This window comes from Podarcis bocagei, assembly GCF_964188305.1.
Source record: "Podarcis bocagei genome assembly, chromosome: 1".
NCBI lineage: Eukaryota > Metazoa > Chordata > Lepidosauria > Squamata > Lacertidae > Podarcis > Podarcis bocagei.
Window position 1 is genome coordinate 26,412,864 of NC_138125.1, and position 14,218 is coordinate 26,427,081.

At 42.7% G+C, this 14,218-nt stretch overlaps 1 long non-coding RNA gene across 1 annotated transcript in view; it reads right to left on the reverse strand.

Annotated features, from left to right (window-relative positions):
- Positions 1-14,218, reverse strand: part of LOC308575991 — a 769,838-nt gene that overhangs the window by 503,218 nt on the left and 252,402 nt on the right. Inside the window, exon 2 of the long non-coding RNA XR_014002996.1 lies at positions 3,375-3,467. This is a non-coding gene — a long non-coding RNA (uncharacterized lncRNA). The remainder of the gene's footprint in view (positions 1-3,374; positions 3,468-14,218) is intronic.

Here is a 14,218-nt window from a genome sequence, read left to right on the forward strand (position 1 = left end):
CAGCTTGCCAGACCTTTGACTATAGGCCATGACCTGCTTTAGGTCTTTGTGCCCAGGTGGCTGTCTTTTAAGAGGATGTGCTGATCTGAAGGAAGCCTTAAGCTTGAATAAATCGTGTCATTCCTGCAAGTTGTATGCCACACCTCAGAACATTTACTATGCTGCTTTGGCCTCTTGCAGCTCCTACAGTACAAGTCAAATATTTAAGTGCATTAAACTTTCTATCCTTAGGAATACAGCAATCTTCCTTGTACTGGGTCAAACCAATGGTCCATACTGATCAGAGATGTAAGAAGGCAGCAATTTCTGCCCTGTCCTGAATTCATTGCAGTCATCACTGTTTCTTTTCTCCTACAGCTTGACTTCCACTAAAAGCTACATTATTCAACTTGCTATCTGTTGTGGCTGAAACTTATGTAATTATATAATTGCATGTCAGCGCAAACCCCCCTTAATTCCACTTATACACTCATGGGGCTAAACTGGCAGTGATGGACCAAAAACAAGACCTTGGGATCCTAGTAGACAGCTTGTTGAAGATGTTGCCTCAGTATTTGGACATCTTTGCCAAAATGGGGTCAACTGAAATTAAGACTGTAAAAAATGAGAAACTGTCAGAAATAATAAAAAAAGAACAATCAATTCATTCCTAGCCTCAGCTGCCATGTCCTGTCAGTTTAATGTCAATTTCCCTCCCTTCTGATTGCTTCAGTGGTGGCAGGTAGTTTCCTCTAAAGAACTGCTTCATCAGTCAACATGGAAACCAAAATGCTTGTTTACAAAGCTATTGTACTACCAACCTTACCGTGCTTGTGAAACATGGACCACTTATAAACGCCATCTCCAACTCCTTGAAAGATTCCATCAACGGTGTCTCTGAACAATTTTACACATCGCTTGGGAAGACAGGCGAACTAATATCAGTGTACTGGAAGAAGCAAAGATAATCAGTGTTGAAGCAATGATTCTTCAACATCAACTTCGTTGGACTAGTCATGTTGTGCAGATGCCTGATGATCATCTTCCAAAACAACTACTCTATTCCAAACTTAAAAATGGAAAGCGTAAAGCTGGTGGTCAACAAAAGAGGTTTAAAGACCGTCTCAAGGCAAATATAAAAAAATGTAGTATAAACACTGACAACTGGGAAACACTGGCCTGTGAGTGCTCCAGTTGGAGAACAGCCTTTACCAAAGGTGTCATGGGCTTTGAAGACACTCGAACTCAGGATGCAAGGGAGAAACGTGCTAGGAGGAAGGCATGCTTGGCAAATCCACACCGTGATCAACTCCCACCTGGAAACCAACGTCCCCACTGTGGAAGGACGTGCGGATCCAGAATTGGCCTCCACAGTCACTTATGGACTCATTGTTAAAACTGTGTTTATGGAAGACAATCTTACTTGGCTACAAGTAAGGAGAGCTTTTGCCTTCAAGTCCAGCTTTCATAGGTGAAGCACACATGTGTGGAAAAGGTGCTCATATAGCAACATTTCCCCATGGTTTTCATCATTGTGTCACAACACTCCCATTGCTGTGAATCAAATTTAGCACTACATGCCAGTGTATCAGTCAAAAATCTACTGTTCTATAACACGAAAGGTACAGCTGTGTGAGAGGAACATTAGAAAATGAGACCAAAGTGCTAGCATTATCATTGGGGAAGCCAACACAATATTTCCCACATCTAGATGGATCACAAATGCTCTGCTCCTAGTATTTGATGGGCAAACATCATGAGGCACTGTTGGACATGACGAGAAGATAAAGCACAGAATGAACTCAGGCTTGCTAGAGAGGTTAAAAGCAACAAAAAAGGCTTTTATGGGTATGTTCGTAGCAAAAGGAAGAACAAAGAAACAGTGGGGTCACTCAGAGGAGAAGATGGTGAAATGCAAACAGGGGACACAGAAAGGGCTGAACTCCTCAATGCCTTCTTTGCCTCAGTCTTCTCTGATAAAGAAAACAATGCCCGACCTGAAGAATTTGGAGCAAATGATTCAGCAAAGGAAACACAGCCCAGAATAACTAAAGAGATAGTACAAGAATACTTGGCTAGTTTAGATGTATTCAAGTCTCCAGGGCCAGATGAACTGCATCCAAGAGTATTAAAAGAACTGGCAGATGTGATCTCAGAACCACTGGCAGTCATCTTTGAGAATTCCTGGAGAACAGGCGAAGTCCCGGCAGACTGGAGGAGGGCAAATGTTGTCCCTATTTTCAAAAAGGGGAAAAGAGAGGACCCAAATAATTACCGCCCAGTCAGTCTGACATCAATACCAGGGAAGATTCTGGAGCAGATCATTAAGAAAACAGTCTGTGAGACCTAGAAAGGAATGCTGTGATCACCAATAGTCAGCATGGATTTCTGAAAAATAAGTCATGTCAGACTAACCTGATCTCGTTTTTTGACAGAATTACAAGCCTGGTAGATGAAGGGAACTCAGTGGATATAGCCTACCTTGATTTCAGTAAGGCATTTGACAAGGTGCCCCATGATATTCTTGTAAAGAAGCTGCTAAAATATGGTCTTGACTATGCTACCACTCAGTGGATTTGTAACTGGCTGACTGACCGAACCCAAAGGGTGCTCATCAATGGTTCCTCTTCATCCTGGAGAAGAGTGACTAGTGGGGTGCCACAGGGTTCTGTCTTGGGCCCGGTCTTATTCAACATCTTTATCAACGACTTGGATGATGGACTCAAGGGCATCCTGATCAAATTTGCAGATGACACCAAACTGGGAGGGGTGGCTAACACCCCAGAGGACAGGATCACACTTCAAAAAGACCTTGACAGATTAGAAAACTGGGCCAAAACAAACAAGATGAATTTTAACAGGGAGAAATGTAAAGTATTGCACTTGGGCAAAAAAAAATGAGAGGCACAAATACAAGAAGGGTGACACCTGGATTGAGAGCAGTGCATGTGAAAAGGATCTAGGAGTCTTGGTTGACCACAAACTTGACATGAGCCAACAGTGTGACGCGGCAGCTAAAAAAGCCAATGCAATTCTGGGCCTCATCAATAGGAGTATAGCATCTAGATCAAGGGAAGTAATAGTGCCACTGTATTCTGCTCTGGTCAGACCTCACCTGGAGTACTGTGTCCAGTTCTGGGCACCACAATTCAAGAAGGACACTGACAAACTGGAACGTGTCCAGAGGAGGGCAACCAAAATGGTCAAAGGCCTGGAAACGATGCCTTATGAGGAACGGCTAAGGGAGCTGGGCATGTTTAGCCTGGAGAAGAGGAGGTTAAGGGGTGATATGATAGCCATGTTCAAATATATAAAAGGATGTCACATAGAGGAGGGAGAAAGGTTGTTTTCTGCTGCTCCAGAGAAGCGGACACGGAGCAATGGATCCAAACTACAAGAAAGAAGATTCCACCTAAACATTAGGAAGAACTTCCTGACAGTAAGAGCTGTTCAACAGTGGAATTTGCTGCCAAGGAGTGTGGTGGAGTCTCCTACTTTGGAGGTCTTTAAGCAGAGGCTTGACAACCATATGTCAGGAGTGCTCTGATGGTGTTTCCTGCTTGGCAGGGGGTTGGACTCGATGGCCCTTGTGGTCTCTTCCAACTCTATGATTCTATGATTCTATGATTCTATGATTCTATGATTCTATGATTCTAAGATGGAATGATATTGGGGGAGGTGCAGACCCTCCAAGTTCCCCTGTTTTCCAGGAATGTCCATGATTTAGAGAAGCCGAATTTGATACTGGAATGTCCCACTTGTCCTTAAAGGTAAAGGTAAACAGTGGAATTTGCTGCCAAGGAGTGTGGTGGAGTCTCCTTCTTTGGAGGTCTTTAAGCAGAGGCTTGACAACCATATGTCAGGAGTGCTCTGATGGTGTTTCCTGCTTGGCAGGGGGTTGGACTCGATGGCCCTTGTGGTCTCTTCCAACTCTATGATTCTATGATTCTATGATTCTAAAGGTACCCCTGCCCGTACGGGCCAGTCTTGACAGACTCTAGGGTTGTGCGCTCACCTCACTCTAGAGGCCGGGAGCCAGCGCTGTCCACAGACACTTCTGGGTCACGTGGCCAGCATGACGAAGCTGCTCTGGCGAGCCAGAGCAGCACACAGAAACGCCGTTTACCTTCCCGCTAGTAAGCGGTCCCTATTTATCTACTTGCACCCAGGGGTGCTTTCGAACTGCTAGGTTGGCAGGCGCTGGGACCGAGCAACGGGAGCGCACCCCGCCACGGGGATTCAAACTGCCGACCATGCGATCAGCAAGTCCTAGGCGCTGAGGTTTTACCCACAGCGCCACCCGCGTCCCTTTTAGGGAAGCCGAATTTGATACTGGAATGTCCCACTTGTCCTTAAGATGTCTCTATTTTCATTGCAGAAATGTTGGAGGGTATGGAGTTATTCAACCCTCAAGCTGACTGAAGGCAATCCTGTATAGGAAAGTTTTTTTTTAAAAAAAGTTTAATGTTTTCTTATGTTTTTATATATGTTGGAAGCTGCCTAGAGTGGCTGGGGAAACCCAGTAAGATAAGTGGGGAATAAACAGTAAAATTATCATTATGGAATGGGACATCCCTATTTTCATTGGAGAAATGTTGCAGTGTATGGAGGTGCTGATTTCAGAGGGGGAGAATCACTTTGCTGCCCTCCTCAGACTGCCTAACTCAGGGGTGAAAAATATGTGATCCTTCAGATGTTGTTGAACTACAGCTCCCATCTTCCCTAGCCATTGTCTATGCTCGCTAAGGCTTCTGGGAACTGGAATCCAATGACATCTGGAGTGTCTCAGGTTTGCCACCCCTGGTGTAATGATTGTATAACTTCAGTGAGTGTCTATGATGGTGTAGGTACTGTTTAGTAGAAAAGAAAGCCATAATCCACAACATAATCCACTCAGGGGAAGGGGTGGGTGTGTTAAACTCGTTGCTAAAATGGAAATTTAGCAGACTGAAAAAAACTAGGACTCCAAACATACATCACATAACAGTTATAGAGATAATTTTTACACCCTGTGAGCCAGATGCACACTGCAGTGGGAGTCCAGAAGACAATAAAACAATGAGGGTGGCAGGAAGGAACATCTTGGACCACCTGGGGATTTGACCCATTTTTAAGAGGCTTTCCAAATGCTGGCAGGCTGAGGACCAAATCCATTGAGTGCTTTATTGTGGCAGATGATAATAATTCTGCTGGGTACTTTATCAGTCCTGACATTCTCTGGATAATGGCCAATGGGAAAGCATTTATCTACCATGTGCATCTACTTAAAAGCTGGAACAAATCTTCATCTTTATTAAACAAGCCACTCACTCATGGCCTTGATTTTTTATTTTTTTTAATGCTTTGCCTTGCAAGTGCAAATGAATTTTCTGGAGCATTTCATGTAGAAATGTAGTAGGTCACAGGTACTAGGTTATCAGAATCAATAAAATGTGTAACTAGTTGAAAACAGACATCTCAGCCTTAAGCCGGCTTGCTCAAAAGTGAAGCACTAGAGTTATCTGAATTGAGTAAGTCTTACTTTTCAGTAGGTATAAGTAGGATTGCACTACATGGCTGCGATCCTGCACACACATTACTGTTGGTAGGTCCCATTGAACTCAATGGGGCTAATTTATGAGTAGACATACAGATGACTATGTTGCACAAGTGTCAAGAAAAGAAAAGAAAGTGCTGTTGTGCATCTAGTGACTCAACGTCATTTTTTCCCTAAGCAGTTTGCGTCAACTTCATTCATTTGATACTTCATATCCTGTGGCAGAGTGGGAAGGGGATGGAGGCAGTGGTGTTCGTGAAATATGAAGTATCAGATTGTGGAAGCTGAAGATGAGTGAAGATCATTTATCAAAAATCTGTTTTGTTTTTTTATCACAGTAATCATACCACTGATTTTCTAGCAGATACATCATCTGGGAGGAACCAAATATTACTCAGTATCTCTAATAAAGTTCATAAACTATTGTATTACTACATTTTCTCCTGTCATGAGATGAAGGGAAATGCATAAAGCCTTTGCAATCTCCCCTTGGATCTGACAAAGTCCATTATCTGAGCTCTGAGACATCTCTGAGTGATGTAGTAAGGTGATATTGATCAGTGCAAAAAAATAAAATAAAATGCAATCACATTTTTTATATTCAGGCTTTCATATGATTCTTTGGCTTTATTTGCTCTCCAATGTTTGTTCTATCCAAGATACTGCTATGGTCTCTACATAGCAGTGATCATAGAATTTAAAGCTATGTCAGAGAAAGGTAAGGTTAGTTACTGGAACTGATTACCTTTTAATATTATAATTATACTGAAGCAAAGTTATATCTTAGAATGGGATTAGATATGGAATGGGACTAAAATATGATCCTCTATTCCAAAGAACTGGAAAGAGCCAATTTAACACCAATTTTTAAGAAGGGTTTAGGGGAGATCCAGGAAATCAGAGTTGAACTTAATGTCTGTTCTGGGTAAATTGATGGAAATAATTATCGATGCTAAAATCACCAATCATGTAGAGTAGCAAGTCTTGAAGAAGACTCAATATGACTTCTACAAATGTTAGTCTTGTAGAAGTGGTGTCATCCACTAGTCATAGCCACACCATCCATTTAAAGCATTCTTATACTGCTCCAACAGTCAGGGAACTTTTTGGAAACTGTAGTTTAAGGGCACTTGGGATTGAAGCTCTGTGAGATCAGCACCCTTATAAAACTATAGTTTTCAGGAATCTTTGCGGGGAAGCCATGGCTTTTAAAGTGGCATAAGAGCTATTTTATATGCTTGGCATGGATGTGACCATTGTGTACTTGACTTTCAAAAAGCTCTTGAGAGAGCCTCTCACCAAAGGCTCCTTGGTAAATTTAACAGCCATGGGATAAGAGTAAGAGTCCTGCTATGGATCAATAGCTAATTAAAGGAGAGAAGGCAGGGCACAAGATGTGGGACACAATATACAGATGGAGGAATGGGAAAAAACTATGGAAGAAAGAGATAAAATTTACAGCATGTGTGGCAATTAAAGAAAACTATATGAAAATGATGTATAGATGGTATCTAACTCTGGTTAAATTAGCAAAATGTACAAAACTAAAGAAAATAAGTGTTGGAAATGTAAAACAATAGAAGGTGCATTTTTTCATATGTGGTAGGGTTGCAAAATTGTTAAGAATTATTGGGAAATGATTTATAATGAAATGAAGAAGATGTTTAAAATGACCTTTGCCAAAAAACCAGAAGCTTTCCTATTAGGTATTACAGAAATGGATTTACCAAGATCACAAAAGAACTTGTTTATGTACGCAACCATGGCTGTACGAACATAATTAGCACAACATTCAAAAGAAGAAAGTGTCCCAGCTAAAGAAGATTGGCAAGTTAAATTAATGGAATATGCTGAAATGGCAAAATTGACAATGAAATTAAGAGGAAGAGACGACAATGAATTTAAGGAAGAATGGAAGGACTTTGCTGCATATATACAGAAGCAATGTACACAGGTTAATACATTGGCAGGGTTTTAAGAATATTTGTAATTTTATTATGAATGGACAATAAGTAATTCAAATGGTTAAAACTTTATTATGGACATGTAGTACCTTGATATACAATGGAACCAAGAAAGGAAATAGCAGGAAGTCAATCTGTTTTTTTTATTGTTATTTGTTTGTTTTTGTTCTTGTTGGAAAATTAATAAAATGTTATGGAAAAAAGAAAGAAAGAACAGAAGGCAAAGAGGAGAATAAATGGGCAGTTTTCACAATGGTGGGATATAGGAAGTGAGATCTCCCAAGGATCTCCATCTCCATTGGAACCAATGTTTTTAACTTTTTCATAAATAATCTGGAATTATGGGTGAGATGAAAGGGTCAAGATTGGTGCCATCAGCAAAGTCCATAAAGTATATGAAGAAGACTGGGGATGGAAGAGGAGCAGATAAGGAAAGAGCAATGTAAATACAACTTGGGAAGGCTGAAGCAGAGGTGGACACTAAATAAGGAATTGGTAGGATAATAGGTGCTAGATAGACCCATGGATAGTTGCACTGGGTTAGATGTAGAAGTCAAAATCTAAATAACAGCTTGAATAAAGCAACATGGGTAATTTGTTTTGATAGAGAAAGAGAAGGGAAACAGAATTAGAGAGGGAAAGGAACCTGTTTCAAGATGAAGGGGCAGAAGGGGAACATTACAAACATAAGAGCCCTGCTAGATCAGACCAAAGGAGCATCTCGCCCAGAATTCTGTTCTCATAGTGACTAACCCAGATGCCTGTAAGCAGGATATAAGCACAACAGCATTTCCCCCAGTTGTGCACCATAGCAGCTGGTATTCATAGGCACCTACTTCTTGTTTGAGTTGTTCCGCGGAATCCCTGATCTAGATCTTGTGTAGAAATGAATTCTCTCCACTACAATAATGAGTTTCAAAGCTTTACCACAGAACAGTCTTAAATGCTAGTTAAAATAAGATAAATGTCACAAAATAACAAAGTTAACACACTGCAAACAAGCTTCAGGCTTCAGTCCTTAATGCAGTTTAGTAAATCCCTCTCTTTGGTCCCAGAGGGAGAGCTGAAATTTGTTCATCATTCCAAAGCTTCAACACAACTGCTGCTGCTACCCGCCACCTCCAGCAAGCACACACTGGCTTCTCAAATGCCAGCTTCCTGCTGTGAGAGCTGTGTGGATTGTGTTTCCAGATATGAGTCACCAGGTAGCTTATTGAACTCTAATGGGAAAATACCAGCCTTCTCAGACGCTTCTGCCAGAGTGAAACCTCTTGCCCGAGGCAAACTTCCTTTTACAGGCTTTTAAATACAATGCATTCCAACACAGCATTTCATTATTACCGTATTTTTCACTCCATAGGGCGCACCGGACCATAGGGCGCACCTAGTTTTTAGGGGGGGGGATAAAGAAAAAATATTATCCCCCCCCCAGCCCCAAAGAGCAAAGAAGCCAAGACAGCCAGCGGGATCCAGCCCACTGAGCTGTTTCTCAGGGTCTGCTGCGAAATGGGGAAGGGGAGCTGCCGCATGTTGCACAGGTTGTTTCTTACAATTTTATCATGACTGCTTCTTCCTAGTTTGCAGGTAAGTTGCAGGTTGTTGTCAAGAAACCGAGAGGCCAAAGGTTGTGCTATGGGATTGAGGGTTTGCTGTGTGACCAACCTTCTCCTTCTAAGGCAAAATAAATAGTATGAAGGCAAGGATATAGAGAAATGCTTAAAATGGACTTTACTTTCTTGGCAACATTTCCCACCCAGTTGGCAGCCCGCCGTAAGAGAGGAAGGGAAGACTCCAAAGGATCCCAGACAATCATCTCACTGCATAGGAAGCTGCCATTGATTTATTTTACTTATTGTTGGTCTTGTGGCCATTCTGTGATTGGTGAGATTTGATAGTGTGTGCATGTGTTTAAAAGTACATATGAGAAAAATTCCCTGGGCCTCATGTGGGTCTTAAATGCTGTTGGACACAACAAGGAATGCAAAGCAATCTATAAATCCATATGTAGATATGTTTGTGGAGTGCATAACATGCTTTTCACTCAATCGCAGCTGCTCCATTTGGTGTGCAGATGTATTTGTGTTTTAATTTGCAAACCTTCAAGCCTGCAGAGATCTTGACTTGTATGTGTTTGTGTGCGTGTGTGTAGGTGCATTCTTTTAAAGGTATTATCTCCCCTTTGCTTAAGAATGGCTGGGAACTTGGAGACAAAGCAAAAGAACATTTCATCTAGTTATGTAATAAAGCCAAATTGTCGATCCTCCTAACAGGATAGAACCTCCATAAAGGGAATGTTCTATAATTAAAACCAACTTCTTCCAAGTACTCGGGACACTGTTCATGTTGGCAGTCTAAGATCTAAGAGGCTATAATTAAGGCAGTGGTTTATTGGTTCAGCTTCTCCCCACCCTCAAAAATTTGTCTTTCTCAAGCAACTGGATTGTTCAGAAAGAGGGCAGCTTCTGCACACAGCCTAGCAGAAGGTCTGGAATCCTTGATAGCCTTCCAGTTGTTCTATGTGACTCTTATTATGATAAAATAGCATTCTAAATTCATTTAACAAGAACGTGAAGGATAATTTCCTCAACTGATGTGCTTCTCTGACTTATTCTCCTCCCCCCCCCCTTCTCTGTTTTGAATTACAGCAAAGTGCAGGTTGTTAATTTGTCTATCACAAACACAAAGCCTAATTTCATTAGGAGGGATCCTTTGGCGGGGCGAAGACATCGGAGCTTGTGAATATTGCTGTGTAAACCTAGGTATCCTAAATTGGAAATGATGTAGAATGCTGTGGTTTGTAACAGAAGCTCCTGGTAGGGTATTTTGTAGCAGTCATGGAACAAGTTGCTAAATCAAAGAAGACTACCAGGAGTGTTCTAATCAGGTTTGCCTCCAAAATGTGTCCTCTAGGTCTCAGCAGATTAGGCCTCCGCTTTCTTCTCCCCAGTTGCTGCTTGGTAGTGATTGGAGGTGCATAAATCTCCCTTTCTCCTTCTATCGAAATCACACCATTTTCCTCCCAAAATGGGATAATTCTCAGCTTCTTCTGGGCCAATTGGATTCAAGCCAGACTCCATCACATCTCTGAGTGCATCATGAAATCTCAATCCATAAACCGGCTTGTTGGGAGGGGGGGGGAGCTGCTGACTTCCTGATAGGTGAGTCACTGGTGCTTATGGGAAGGGGCAAGTTGCCTGGAAAGTTGGTGTGGTGCAAACACACTGCCTGGAGCAGTGGATTGGCTCTACCACTGCATCCTCTTCATTGGACTCTCCTTCATTGGAGGGTTTTAAACAGTGGTTAGATGGCCATCTGCCATGGATGCTTTAGCTGAGATTCCTGCATTGCAGGGGGTTAGATTAGATGACCCTCTGGGCCCCCTCCAACTCTACAGTTCTATGGGTCTATGATTCTATAATCTCAAAATACAAACCTTAGCCTATTCAAGAGCCCATCTATGCCTGAACATGTGCATCTGTGCACAAGGCTATCACTGGCTACAAACCCTGATGGATATGCTTTTCATCCACTGTTGGAGGCAGTATGCTTCTGAGTACCCAGGGGCGTAGCATGATTTGCCGGTAGCCCGGGCAGGTCAATTATTGCACATACAGACACCCAGGTGGACAGGGCAGTGGTCAGAGCCTTTGCTGGCCAGTGTCTAATCATGGGAGTCTTTTCTTGCAATCTAGCCCCAACCTGGGAGCAGAGATAAGGCAGAGAAACATGAAACATGAACATTGCAGCAAGGCGCTCTGTCGCCTCACCTTCCTGTCCTTGCAGCAAGGCGCTCTGGGAAACACATGTGGCTCTGGCAGTGCTTTCTCACCTTCCTCTTCCTCCCTCCCTCCTAGGTAGGTGGTGGCAGCACCCTCCCTCCCTCTTGGCCAGCCCAGGGGCAGGGTGTGCGTAGGTGTCCCTTCACCAGCCGTGATAAGAAGAAGGTGGTGCTACTCCAGCCCCAAAAGCACAGCCCGGCCCCCGCCTAGATGAAGGAACCTGTCATGGGGGCACCTGTTTTTGCCCCCTCAGAAATTTATGCTGGGGGCCACAGACCCCCTGTCCCCGCCCACTACACTTTGAGTACCAGTTACTGGAAACTTCAGGAGGGGAGAGTTACTGTTGCACTGAGGTCCTGCTTGAAGGCTTTCCATAGGCACCTGGTCAGCCATTCTGAAGATAAGATGCCAGGCTAGATGGACCTTTAGAACTCTTCTTAAGTTCTTATGTTTATGTGATCCATATCCAGGGATTTTTTTCAGCCGGAACTCAGTTCTAGCACTTCTCAGGGGGGCTCCATTACCATTAGAGGAGAACAAGGGAGGTGTTCATGGTGAGTTCCATCACCTCTTTTTCTAGAAAAATAGCACTGTCCATATCTTCCCATTTTTTGCATGGTATGGATCATGCTTATTCATGTGGGTGTGGGTGTTTAGGCATCAGTGTAAATGAAACCTTGAATGCATAGAGGGCAGAGACAGAAGCAGTGGGCATAATCCTGATCTGCTCCTTCATGCATCCATTTCAATACTAATGTGGAAGCTTCTGGGTGAGGTTCAATGAAAACTGCAGTTTAACAAACTCATTGATCCAAGGAAAGACCGCATTTAGTAAGTTTATTTTTCATTCTCTTTATGCTACCACACTGCAAACAAAATAGCCCCCCCCCCCGCTCCTAAATGCTGCTTTGTTCTTACTGTCATCAGAGCCATATGGTCATGTATACAGACCTTTACTAACCTCCCACCATCTCTGATCATTAACAGTGCAGCTCTTTGCCAGGGTGTGTTTGCTGAACCACAAGGAGATTATCCAATGAAGATGTCAGTGTCAAAATGTCTCTTCCAGGACTCAGTGCCTAGCTCCTGATTGGCCAGTCATTTTATATTCCCATTGAGAGAGTTCAAATGATCATCTAAATATAATCTGAAGCTTATATTCATAGCAATCTTCCTCTCCAGTTATTAGAATGAGCATGATTGGATAATGCCATCACTCTGATCTTGTCAGCAAATTCTCTTGGCCATTTAACAGACAAAATGGCCAAAATGCAATAGACATACAAAGTAACAGAGTGAAGAAATCCTGAAAGAGATTCTGGCTGGTGCTATATATAGATTCAGAACAATAAACGAAACTATATTTAGCATCAGTCGCGCGGCAGGTGATTACCAAGTGATGGATTCCCTGCCTTTGCGGCACACTTTCTGCAGTGGGGCCAGGCAGGGCTGGGCTTGGAAAATTAAAAGTTTGTAATGGGAGGGGGGGGGGAGTCAAGTGAAATGTCTAAACAAGACTTTAGCAAAGAAGCTAGCCCTGGGGATGGAATAAAATTAATATAGGGAAATATATGAGCAAATGTAGGGTACAGGTTGATCTGTAATATGAATACATGACCACCCCAAAGTTTAACCTTAGAAGATTCCATCTTATTACATGTATAGGATCATAGCATAGGAAACTGCCTTATACAGAGTGAGACCATTGGCTCATTAGCTCAGTACTGTTTACAAGGACTGGCAATGGATCTCCAGGGTTCAGGCTGGAGTGTCCTCAGGCCTTATCTGGAGATGCAAGGGATTGAACCTGGGACCTCCTTTGTGAAAGGCAGATGTTCTAACACTGAGGTATGACCCTTCCTCACTGAAGTGCTCACAAAAGTCTCCCAGATGCTTAAGTGCTGGATCTTCCTCCACCTCTCCTTTCTCCCACTCCAATCCAACTAACTTTCTGAAGGTCCAGAGGGTGGAGTAGCAGTGGATGCTCTAGGGGAAAATGTAGTCATTTAAATACATTGGGCACAGATTCTTTAGAGTATTATATACTAAAAGCCGGTATATCTGAAGGAGCATCTCCACCCCCATCGTTCTACTCAGGCACTGAGGTCCAGCGCTGAGGGCCTTCTGGCGGTTCCCTCACTGCGAGAAGCCAAGTTACAGGGAACCAGGCAGAGGGCCTTCTCGGTAGTGGCGCCCTCCCTGTGGAACGCCCTCCCCCCAGATGTCAAAGAGAACAACAACTACCAGATTTTTAGAAGACATCTGAAGGCAGCCCTGTTTAGGGAAGCTTTTAATGTTTGATGTATTACAGTATTTTAATATTTTTTGGGAAGCCGCCCAGAGTGGCTGGGGAAGCCCACCCAGATGGGCGGGGTATAAATAAATTATTATTATTATTATTATTATTATTATTATTATTATTATTATTATTATTATTATTATTATTATTATTATTGCCAGTGCAGCTCCCTCAACAAAGCTCAATAGCATCCACGATGTAGAATTCTGCTGCAGCTTCCAAACTAGCCTCAAGGGTAGCACCACGGAGAGTACACTACAGTAGTCTAGCCATGAGGTTAGCAGTGCTTGAACCACTATAGCCAAGTCACTGTAAATATTGATTTATTTTTTAAAAAAATAATAATCTAAATGATCAGGTTATCTCATATTGGTTCAAGCACTAAAAATCTGGGAAACTGGAAGCTAAGACAGATGCCTTAGCAGCTATGACTCATGACAAGCAATTATATAGAACAGTGTCACAAACTGTGCTTGCTTGCAACTGAACCTACATGCACCTATTCTCGTCATTGGTTTTTTGCCCTTTTGCCCCATCCTGTTGTCCTGGTCAGAATCAGGGTCCTGGTCTCTGCTAATTGCACTGGAAATTAAATTTCTATTGGACCGAATGAGAACTTTGGCCCTAGTCCAAATAGTATGTGCTTGAGGCCTAAACTGGA